The following is a 12,664-nucleotide window of genomic DNA, read 5'->3' on the forward strand; positions in this document are numbered from 1 at the left end:
CCCCGGCAGATGAACCTCAGGATTAAAGGGTGGGCTCAGTTCAGCGCACGCTGTGTCTCACCTAAAAAATCCCCTGCGCAGGCTCGAAGGGTCAATGACCTTTCCCAAATCTTCGCTCGCGAAGACTGGCCATTATTATATTATTATTATTACTGGAGACCCAAGAATATATGGGACCATTTTCTGCTTTTTTCTTTTAAAGAAATACTATGTTCTAGTGATTTAGTTACCTGAATTATATATATTTTTTAGACTTTAAAGGAGCTTGTTTTATACCAATTTTTTTGAAAACAGGATTCTAGTTCTTCCAGGATTTCAGCTAGCGCACAAAGCGGTTCATTTTTTGCGCTAAATTAATACCATTAGAAGCTGTTTTTAGGGCAGAAAGTAGAAACAACCTGACAATGTTTACTGCCTAACAAATACAACCTACCCTCTAATTAGTTCAAGAAAGCTGCTGGTCAGGAAGGAATAGCTTTTGACTCCTATGATTTCCATATGTTTTAACAATAGTGTACCTAAAAACCAGCCATCCTAGAACATTTAACAGCCAGTGTATAGTCCCTTTGCAAATGGACAGAAGTCCTCAGCTTCTCATGACACACCTTCAAGTGCTGCAGACCAGCTAGGTCTTACCATTCGGCTGAGTACAGCAGTACCTGGGGCTGGAATACACATGCTTCACAAAGTTCCTAATGCACTGGCTTCTCTGGGTGTATGAACACTGCTACGAACATTTTCTCCTACTCAGATAAATCCTGCTGCTGGTGGTGATGCTGCTTTAACACTATTGTGAGACGTGGAAATTCTATGACATCTTCTATTCTGAGAACCTTTATAAGTTTACAGATAATAATGTTTGCATCCCAATCATATCCTTGGCAAGTGGAAAGAGAATCATTGGCTTGCGATGGTGTCATGGGAAGGAGGTGGTATCTCCAGGATGCTCACTGAGTTTTCTGGAGCGTGCTGTGCTTGTGGTTCTCAGCTACCATGCCCTTCCGTGGGAGCTTTCCCTGGATAGACCAGAGAGTCTTGTGTACTGACTAGACACAAACACAGTCCGAAGCCCTGGTTCTGCTTTGCATGAAGCCGTTTACATAAGCTTTGTGAGAAGAGAGTAGGGAGTTGAGTTCACCATTTATAATAAGATGAAACATGGTTAAATGGTCTGTTTCCATGATAAATACTGTAATTATTATACTGCAGAAGTAACCTTGCCATTCATTTTTACATCTGGTGAAAGGTTTGCCAGATCTAAACTGGTGTAGTGATGTGATTGTTAGGAGTGGTGGAAAGGAGGGCCTGGATCTGGTTGTCCTCCTGGTTTACACTTGAAATTTTTAGTAAATAATCTGACATTGTACTAGTCTCCTTAGCTCACTTTCTCTATAATGAAACTTGAAAATGCATGGAAAGCTCTGTCACATTAAGGTGCAGGCACACTAGACAGTCAACAGAGCCTTTTGTTTCTGGATTATTCATCTGATCAGATCGAAACAGAGATTTTCATGAGAAAAACAATACAAAATGTCCCTTAGACCGCTTAACAAAGAGACCTGTATCATCATAGAATCATAGAATGTTAAGAGGTTGGAATGGACCTTAAAGATCATCTAGTCCCAACCCTGCCATGATCAGGGGCATCTCCCAATAGACCAGGTTGCTCAAGGCCTTATTCAGCCTGGCTTTGGACACTGCCAGGGTTGGGGCATCCACAACCTCTCTGGGCAACCTGTTCCAAAGTCTAACCACCCCTACAGTGCAAAACTTCTTCACAGTATCTAACCTAAATTCCCCCTCTTTTAATTTGTTATTCCTTGTCCTATCACTACAATTCCTGATGAAGAGTCCCTCTCCAGCTTCCCTATAGGCCCCCTTCAGATACTGGAAGGTTGCTATGAGGTCTCCATGTAGCCTTCTCCAGGCTGTAACAGCTCCAACTTCATCAGCCTGTTTTTGCATGGGAGGTGAGCCAGTCCTCTTAGCAACTTTGTGGCCCTTCTCTGGACTTGCTCCAACAATTCCATGTCCTTATGCTGGGGACACCAGAACCATATACAGCACTCCAGGTGGGGTCTCACAAGAGCAGAGTAGAGGGCAAGAATCACCTCTTTTGACCTGCTGGCCACCCTCCTTTTGATGCAGCTCAGGAGACGCTTGGCTTTCTGGGCTGTGAATGCACACTGCCAGCTCATGTTGAGTTTTTCATTAACCGTTATCCCCAAGTCTTTCTCCTCAGGGCTGCTCTCAATCACCTCTCTGCCCAACCTGTAGGTGCGTCCGGGATTGCCACGATCCAGGTGTAGGATCTCTCATTTCGCTTTGTTGAACTTCATGAGGTTGTTCACTGAGGCCTACTTCTCCAGCCTGCCAAGGTTCCTCTGGATGGCATCCCTTTCCTCTTGTGTGTCATCTGCACCATCTTAGAGACATCAGCAAATTTGCTGAGTGTACTACACAGCGTAAGTGAAAGCCTGAAAGCAGAGTGCCCTCCATCAGACCTAGGAGTTGCAAACATTAGAGGTGTGGAAGAGAGAACTGTGTCCCTAAGAACACTATTGTAGAAAATTACGGCTTGCTGCTGGGTTAGGTCAAAGTTTGTGTTCTCCTTCAGCCTTCCTATACTGTGTTCCTCCTCAGTAGTCACTGCCTTGGAATTTTCAGCTGGAACCAACAGTACCAGCAGCTTTCTCAGCTGCCATTCATTCAAGGCACTAAAATTTTGCATACATTTTCATACTGCTACTCTACACTTGGCAAATATAAAAGCAAGGAAATTACCTTCTTTTCCTGAATGAAGTTAAAATACTGTGGAACAACACAGTCCTGTAAAACTTAGAAGAGAAAGGTCTGTCTTTTTCTTCTGTTTCTCTCTTCTTCTGTTTGTGCAGCATTTTGCACACACTGCGATGATGCTAATAATAAATAGTACAACTGCATGTCCCTTTTCTACCCTTTCACGGAAAAGCAAGTCCTAAAACATGAACACTTTTAATCTTGGGAGAATTGAAGTGAAGAAAATTGTCACTTTTATGAAAATATGTTTGCTTTCCATTTTATGAGTTACCTGTGAAATGAGAATGTCTTTAATTCTAGAACTGTTCAAGGACATTTTCTGCCAACCTATTTCTGAACTGATACAGCTATGGAAATTACATGTTCAATACCTGCACTTAGTTCTCAGAATTTAACCTAACATGATTCATAAGTCTCATGGTAGCAGCTTTAAATTTTATTTGAATCTTTTCAAATGACCTGAAGAATCAGCTGAAGCCATGTTGATTCATTTTTCCTCAAAAGCATAGATTTATTTCAGTGTCTGCATGAATAGCAAGGAAAAATTAGGTCTCTTTTAAAATTTAATCTTTTCAGAAAGGCCATTTGTGGTCAACTTCCAAAAGTCTATCTGATAATTGCAGACAGTATATAATCTATAAAGTAGTCTATATCTACTTTAAAAAAAAAGTCCTTTTTCATAAAAAGTAATATTACAATGGGCCCTACCTAAGTAACTTCTCATCTCTTCATAAAGATTAAAGTTGTTGATTGTATATCTGGAGCTGTTGCCAATAAGAAATGAGTATTCAGCAATAAATGTCACAGAGCCATGTTTTTCATTTTATTGTATTCACAAAAAGAAAACATAAATCCAAAAAAATATTTTACATTAAAAATAGGCCAAAAGTGCTTTTCCAAGAACAAGTCAGTGTTATCTAATAATAAATATGGCCTTGGTGAGAATCTCAATGAAGTCAGCTCAAAAAAATTTATTGTCCTAAACTGAAATCAAGCTCTCCTAAAGGGATGACCAAACTGTGTCTTCTGAATCCCACATAACTTTGCCAGAACCATCCCCCATGCCAGGGTTATGTCCTGATGCATGGGATGCTGGCTAACCTCAAATCCTTCCTGGGAAGTGACAGACAGCTGTGTCTCTCTGGGTGCCAAATGCATGCCCAGGCCACTGATACCCTCTTGCTCCAGATAGGTGATGACCTATTTGTTTAGACATTCAGGAATAGCTGTGTGGCTTATGTATTTTTAACATTCTTACATGCCAGATTTCACATTGCAAAGTTTAGTTTTGTTGGTACATTTAATTTTTAAATACCTTGTATACAATATTTTAAAATGTGGTATCTGTGTGAGCTGGGATTAGTGCATCCTGGAGAAGTAGAAAAGCAGAGGACACTGTCAGCTGAAAGGATATTTCCAAATTGTTGATCCACAAAAGGGGAAAAAGAAATCATCTTTGGGAAGAGACTTAGCCAAGAAATGTACAAGGTGACCTCCAGAGGTCCTTTCCAACCTAATTTACTGTATGATTCTATGAAGTCCTAGTTGTAAATGGGATGCATAAACAAAAGCTCAATTCATTTGTATCTTTATGGCAAACAAGGATATATTTGTGGTGAACAAATCTAATCACAGTGTGAGCCCATAGGGAACCTGACTGCAAAAGCTGTGAGGCTGTTCAGTCATCATGTAAGACCACAGGGAAACCAGATGTACCAGGATTCTCCCACTGCGTCTACTGAAACTCAATCCCCGAGGCATTAAAAGGTTATGGAAAAAAGGGAGCAAATATAGCACATGTTCAGTAATCCTCTTTTCAGAGTGGGATTTTTAGACATGGGTTTATGGGGCTAGTACTGTACTCCACATGGAATTCAAGTGCTTCAGTGCAAAGCCCTAAATGCGAATTACGTCAACTCCTGCCCAAGTCAACATTTTGAAAATATTAAGATTTGAGAGCCAGAATAAAAAACTTTGTTGCACATGGAGTTCCCATTGGCATCAGTGGTAATTTAAGACAAGGTCAAAGACAAAATACAGGTTTGGTTGCAGTAGTTATGCTGATAGGATGGAGAGGTCACTGTCATTTGACCAGAAGTGCACCTTGCACAAGATGGTGCTCATGGGGAACTGCAGCCACATTAGACTCCACCCCCATCTTTTTCCTTAGAAAAATATTAGCTGAATTATTTATTGTGATAACTGAATGCCAAATTTTCATCTGGTTAAAAAACTGCCTGAAGTTGCTGAAATCAGTGCAGTCATCCTGATTTAAATTCATTCTGAACAGAAAACACAAGAGGCTTCATTCTGACCTTGCACCAGCCCTTATAATTCTGTGTAATGCAGTAGAATTATTCTTGATTTCCATTTATGTGAAAATCTAAATTGGTTCTTAAAATAGATTCTTTTTTTCTCTCAGTCTGCTACCAGTAAATTATTTGACCTACATCTTAATAAATATCAGAAAAAAATATTCTCCCCAAAATATTCTTATTCCACAAATACACATCGGAACTAGTGTATTCAACTTAGACTCCATTGTTTTGCCCCCCCCCAACCCCAAATTTATCAACCAAGGCAAAGGGAAATCCACCAGACAGCCCACTCTCAAGGACACCATGCTAATATAAAGTGCCTCCTCAGACACTTTAAATGTATGTGTGCTGCACACATTTGATGTACATCTGCTTATCTTTCTGCCTTGTTGTTCTTATTACTTTAGTAATAAGAGCAATTTGTTTTGTGTCTGTGTCAAACTGTTCCTCAAGAACTCCCCTCACCTAGTCTACATGAGGATCTGTGTATTAAATGAGAACATCATAAATTTTCTTTGCCTGTCCAGAAGTAACACTGAAATCCCAGTAAAAAGGATTACACATTCTCAATTTCAGAAGGGCCAGCAAGGAAATTATTATAGCTGTAGATAGAAATGTAAAGCACTAGAAATCTGAACTTTTATGGGTTTTGCCAGAGGTTTCTCTGCTTAACTCCCAATACCTTTAATAGGAATTAAGAATTAAAATCTCTTCCACTTACAAAGGAATACTGACCTTTGAATAGTGAATGTAGATCATGTGATCACTTTATGCACACTACCAAAATAATCTGAAATTGGCTGTACATAATAGTTGTCAGACTCCTGCCTTAATATATCATAATGTCAACTGTCGTAACTCAGGACAATGAAAATTACCTGATTTGGTATTAAATATGGGCCTTGGGAAATAAATGTCATAGAAACAGGGCAAAGAGGGTCTGACAGACATACCTTAAATACACGCTCTTTCATGCAGTAGTAGGTGAGCAATTCGCTCCATAAGAGTTCCATGTCCTCTTTCAGCACTGAGTTTTTGTTTTCTCATTATCTGGTGATGAAAACCCACTTTCCCTTTGTCCTGTGCTTCAAAAGCTGCATTCTGGTTTCACAAGAAATAAATACCAAGGAAATAAACCTCATGAGTGAAAGACTGTGTCTTTCATTTTTTGAAACAGTTGATCCCTGCCACCTGCTTACAGTAACTATTTCTGGTCTTATTACAAAGGCTGAGAAATGTGTAGCTTTTATGGAACTGGTACATTTGTAAAGAGTTTTATAAGTATATATGTTTCTTTAAACTTACCACAGAAATAATAGAAACCTACACTGGTTCCAAAAATTCCTTCTAGGATGTTCATACTGAACAGACCAGAACAAATATTTCACCATCCCCTGGTAGAGAGACTTCATAAATCCTTTCTTAAAACTGCTATATAATGCAGTTTTATTCACATTACAGAATACCTAAGCCCTAAACCATAATGCTGAGTCAAAGTCTACTAGACTTGTATCTCTTTCTTCACTTCAGCACTTGGAAGTCCAATGTTAAAATCTCAACATATTCTTAGTACCAGTAATTATTCATCCTATTATTATTCTTGTATTTTTTAATTTCAAAAACCAGACATGATTAAACATGTAGGGGTTTTACATTAAAAAAAGCTATTAGCTTTATTTTCTTTTTTGAAAGATACCTAACTGTATCTGTTCACTAGGAGCCGTATTTGAATAACCATACTCCCAGCTTACAGATTTTTAAGGAAAGGTTAGAGAGTTTAAAGACTGAAAACCTACTTCACCTTAAAATAGTTTTGGTTTCAGTAGGTTCATAATTGTACTTCAAGACTGCCAAGTGAAGCAGAAGTCTGAAAGTTTCATAATTAAGACCTTTAGTTTTGCTCTCTCCAATTTCTCTCTGTATCCACTGAAGGCTATCCCAGCTTCATTTATTATCTAACTATTGTCTAAATTGGTCAAAAGTGAATTTGAATCTAGCCTTGCAATTCCATTAATTCTGTGTTCTCAATTGCCTCTCTCTGGGTGTGACACCAGAAGATAACTTCTTACATTCCTGCAGCCAGTTTTTTCTTCTGATTTCTTCTATCTTACTCCAGAATGGCTACTAAGTTACCTTCTCTTTTTTAGCTTTTAATTCTCTTTCAGCATCACCAAGTTTTCCCAAGATGTGATCCATGTTTTGGTAACTAAGCCACTTGGGCAAGTAAATCATTCTGACCAATTGCCAGATCTTCTGGTCTCAAGGTCTTCCATTTTATTTCAGATTGTCAGCATTTCATTATGTTCATTATGGTTGGCCTTGTGACAATGTCCTTTGGAAATTCAATGCGATAAAAACATTAGGAAAAAAAGAAAGAACTGCTCTATTTTCAATATAGACTGTGCAGGTTGAAACTGGTTTATCTTGAGGACCCGTGATATCAAAGAGAATTCATAAGTTTACATAAATTCCTCAAATTGCCACAGTTTTGTTATGCATGCATATTTATGAAAAGATATTGTACAAATAGAGAGATACAGTATATCAACTAAAAGTTCCGTTAGCTTTTGAAGTGTTACATTAATACCAAATTTACAATGTAGCATAGAATTACACAAGAGGTATGTTTTACTTGGCTACTGCTGGTATTGTACTGTGAGGAACAGTGTTGAATCATTAAAAGAGTGCTTTTTTGTCCAATTACATATCTCAGATTAGGAAAAGTAGATTACTGTTATTTAGATCTCTTATTTCTACATTTTGATTTAATAATGGAGAATAAGTTCAGTGAGGCTTAATAAAATTATGTAGTGAGGAACTGTAAGAGTTTAAAGTAGTTTTATGGTTTAAATATCTAAAACATGACTTGAACAGAATTTAGGATGTAAACCCCCCAAAAAAGGACCCAGAAATCCCTCAGTGCAGCAACAGCAAGACTTATCAGTGCTCACTTTTCAATTGACATTTACACTTTAAACCTGAGGTTGCAAGCTTTCCATTCATGTGCAGAACTGCCCAAGAGTATGAAGTGCAGAATCTCTGCGATCCGGGCATGAGACAGAACATAACCTAAATATCTCACTCCCAGCAATGTCCTTACGAGAGTCTGATCTGAGTGATGTGCTCAGGTAAGGTGCATCAGCAGCAGTGCTGAGCACAGTGAATGTACAAGTGCTGTAGGAAGTCCAGCTTTTCCATATCAACCTAGGAGTTACATCACACAAAATAGGAGATCTGGAATTGAAGCCCAGTCTGCCACCTCCAAAAAAAGTTGCCTGGAGTACTAGGCAATACAATCCTGGAAAGCATGGTCTCCTGTTTATCTTGTGTAGCACTAAATCTGATGAGAAACTTGTTTAAACATGTCTTAAAATGGCCTTTTGTGGTCTCTTTGCAAACACGTGTTTCTTCTTCCCAACACCCCCCACGACAGGTTATCTCCCATGCAGGAATGTCCTGGGAAAGGTGTCCTGAGGTGTCCCCATTGGTCTTTGTTAACCCCATCCTGTGATTGGGTGTTCCTGTAAGCCCCTTGAGACTTCTAATTGGTTACTCTGTGAATCCCCCTAAACCCTATAAATGTAACNAGACTTCTAATTGGTTACTCTGTGAATCCCCCTAAACCCTATAAATGTAACATCCCCAACAATAAACCCGCTCTTGCCTCCTCTCCACACCGGTGTGCTGTCTCTGTACCAGCCATGGGACCACGTGGGTGCTGGGGGGAGGGGAGGGCACCTCTCCCCTCCAGGCTCGGGGCCTGAAAAACCCTGTCGCTGGAGTTCCCTTTCCCTGCCCCTCAAGACGTCGGAATGGTTCTTCAGATGGAGATGGAACTAGAACTGGGCTCCCCCACGCTGTGGGTGGGGAAAGGGATCTAGAATCTTGGACCCTCTATATGTAAAAATGCAAGAGCAATGACACAGGGAGGGTGGGATGTGGGCAAGAGAGATGGACTCCCTTGCCTGCTACTTAGGAAACCTGCCTCTTATGGCAAGATTTAGGTCCTGGTCCCTGCTCCATGGCCAGACATTTTGTAGTCGACCAGAAAACAAAGCAAAATCAGCACTAAACAATCTAGGTATCTGGGACCAGATCACATGTGTTTCTCCTGCCAGCAGACTGTCTTATCTAGTACAGTGCAACACTGTTTCGGCTCAATTTTTCACCCTTTTCTTTAAATACCACACTCAAACATTGCCTGACTATATGCAAATACTAGTTCAATCAAGCAAAAGATACTGCCTTTTTTTAACCTTAGGCTTGACTAGTTTTGTAGGTGACATTTCAAATAAAACATCCATTCTTTCATACCTCCATGAAACAGGCAATGCAGTAATAAATTTATATTTATAGTTTTACAGTTGCATCAGAGCTGCATTCATGCAGTTCCTCCTACTGTGCCCTCACAGTACTGTTCTGATAGTGTCTGCAGAATTCAAACTGTTGTGTTTCTTAAAACAGTTTACTGAGAGAGAACTGTTCTCTGCATCCTTGCAAGTATTAAACTTAAAATTATTTCTCCTTGTTCTACATATAAATGAGAACATTTCATGTTTAATATCCAACAAACTGACAAAATGGGACCATGGCATTAGGTTCTAGGTATCAAATTAGTTGCAGTGAACAGATAACAGCTAAGCTGACACACAGATATCCAAGACTATTTTCACTTTCTAGATCATAAGATCTGAAGCTCTCTAGTAGAACATATATTCATGGTGGTTACTTGCAAAACCAGTGTTCACTCTTTGTTTCATACATTTCAGATTTGACTCTCCATTTTCTCAATCTTATGCATTCAAAAGCGTTCAGCAGTATACCTTTTTAAACAAGTCATATTTTCTTTATGGAGCTTTAAATCAATCCAGAGTCATTGCGCTGTAGCATATATGTATATATTCTTAATGGCCAGTCTTCGCGAGCGAAGATTTGGGAAAGGTCATTAACCCTTCGAGCCTGCTCAGTGGATTTTTTAGGTGAGACCCAGCGTGCGCTGAACTGAGCCCACCCTTTAATCCTGAGGTTCATCTGCCGGGGCCGAGCAAGCTTGGACAGTGGAAGTGAGGGTCTCAGGACGTAGGTTTGTTTAGAGTGACCTTCTCTTAGATGGATTGCCTTACAGGGCTGACGAGCTCCATCTGCCCGGGGGGCTGGGAATCGAACCCGGGTCGCAGCGGTGAGAGTCCTGCACCCTAACCACTAGACCACCAGAGGCCCCTATATGTATATATATACACTACATATATACATATATATATTTATATATATATGTATACATATATATTTATATATATATAAATATATATGGATTTATATTTATTTATATATAAATCCATATATATAAAATAGTTACACTCTATGTATTAAAATAAATTTTGAACTATAAATGTGTAGGAAGGCTAATGCCTAGATGTAAACTGGTCATATCAGCAAAAAATAAGTATTTCTTACATTCACACTGTTAATTTTTGTCCCTAAGCATAGCCTAAAAGTTCTTTGAAAGCTGTCAGTGACAGTTATACTATTTTATCCTATTATTTTTAAATCCCCCCTCAATATATTGCTAGAAATAGAAAATTCTATTGCCAAACAGAATCTCTAATCCTACAACATACTGTCCATTCTATGTTTCACCTCTAACCTGACCTTAAAGATTGAAGAAAATGGAAGTATTTATATATGTCAGCTCTACAAAAGTGATTAATTTGATATATATCCCTACGCACTAATAATAGTCATGCAAATAGTTCTATGAGCACAGGAAGAAATGGAGCAGTAACTGCAGCAGAGACCAGGAGGAGCTCAGCAGTGTGGCTGTTCATTGGTTTGATATGAACCGGTCAATAGAACGTGTGTAGCCTGCCAGCATGGTCTTTGCTTCTTGCCATTCTGCCCTGGATACAGAAAACATGGTGCCATATCCAGTGTCCTGTTCATCTCCACAGCTAAGCTCAGCCAAGCCTGCTTACAAAGAGTTCAGACTGGAAAGAGATTAAGACTCCAGGCCATGACCAGTTTTGACCAGCAGATGAATCACTGCATGCTGAAGCCTCAGTTACAGACCAGGGTCCTTAGGGAGTGGTGGCCATCCTGAAAGTGGTGGCCAGCCAAGGCAAAAAGGCAAAGCAGCCAACACCCACATTCACAAAATTTATCGGAACCTTGCCTGCCTTTGAGACCTCTCTTCTCACCGATCAGACTTCACTAAAATCAGCCTCTAGGTTTCAAAGGCAGTGAAGGAAAGGAAATGTACATAAATTCACTTAGGCGTTATATAGCTTCATGACAGAAAGTATACGAAAAATAATGAACCATTATCGCTCCTTTCATTAGGCCCCAGCCACATCCTAATGATCTCTAGTGAGCCAACAGCACTAAAAGAGATGGGAGCAATACCTGCCACTCCAGCAGGCCCCTCAGCCTGACAAAGAAGAATTCTGCACATATCCATACATGCTGGAAAACTATGAAAGAGCTTGGGATAGAGTAGGTTTACATGACCGGTAAATGTGCATCTCGTACATGAGGCTGTCTATTCTTAACATTGGATGCAGCTCAGCTGGAAGAAGTCATCCTTCCCCTGTCTTTCAAGCCTTTTCAGGTTTCTCTCTCAAGGCAAGCATTCTGTACTGTAATGTCACTAACCCCATTCATTTTGTTCCATGGTGTTCCACTGGCGCCTGTAATGGTGATAGGAAAAAAGTGTTCCTGAATGCTGTGATTGGCACTGTTAATGACCATGACACTGCAGAGCTGCTGTGTGCTTCAGCAGGGTTAGCTGATTTCAAGACTTGAATTTCCATTTAGCAACGTAAACTAGGAGCATTGCATAGTCTGTGAAAAAGCATTTTATTGAAAAGTCAAATGGTAAAATAGCATAGACAAAAGGAGTATAAAACATAGTATCTGAAAAGGGGTGAGGTGCACAAACAACACAAATCAAACCACTTCAAAAAAGAAAATCTACAAGCTCTTTAAAGCTTCTAAAATCACAGTAACGGATCCCACACCACAGTAACTTAACAGAGCTTTCTATCTTAGTGGTCCTGAGGTGCTGATCTGCACTGGCTGGAAATCCTGTGTGGAAGTGCTCCCCTTCCATCCAAACGTGATTGATACAGTGTCAGAAGGTAAGACCTGAGAACAAGAGTCAACCAAAGAAGCCAAGACTGCTTAGCTATGCATCAGAACCAGCAAGTCATTAGCATGGCCCTGAGTCAGCACTTCCCATTCAACTTTGAAACTCTGACTTTCTACCTGTTTTTCACCAGACTGCTTTCATATTATTGGTTAGATAAGCCTCATGCAAAAATCATGCCTTTCAGCCACAGTAATTTAGTCATCAACTCCTAACTGTGTTCAGCATCGCTCCTTTCAACTATTTTGGTGGCTGAATTGTAACACTGTGATTTATTCACATTACTGGATGTTGTGCAGGGAAAACCAAATCAGCAAATGGAATGTATTTAAAGTAGTTGAAAGACATATTGTAATGTAGTTTACACTGAAAAATGTACAATGAATGCGAATAATTAAACTGCAGA

The sequence above is a fragment of the Lepidothrix coronata genome, unplaced genomic scaffold (genome assembly GCF_001604755.1).
Source record: "Lepidothrix coronata isolate B3197 unplaced genomic scaffold, Lepidothrix_coronata-1.0 Scaffold63, whole genome shotgun sequence".
Classification (NCBI taxonomy): domain Eukaryota; kingdom Metazoa; phylum Chordata; class Aves; order Passeriformes; family Pipridae; genus Lepidothrix; species Lepidothrix coronata.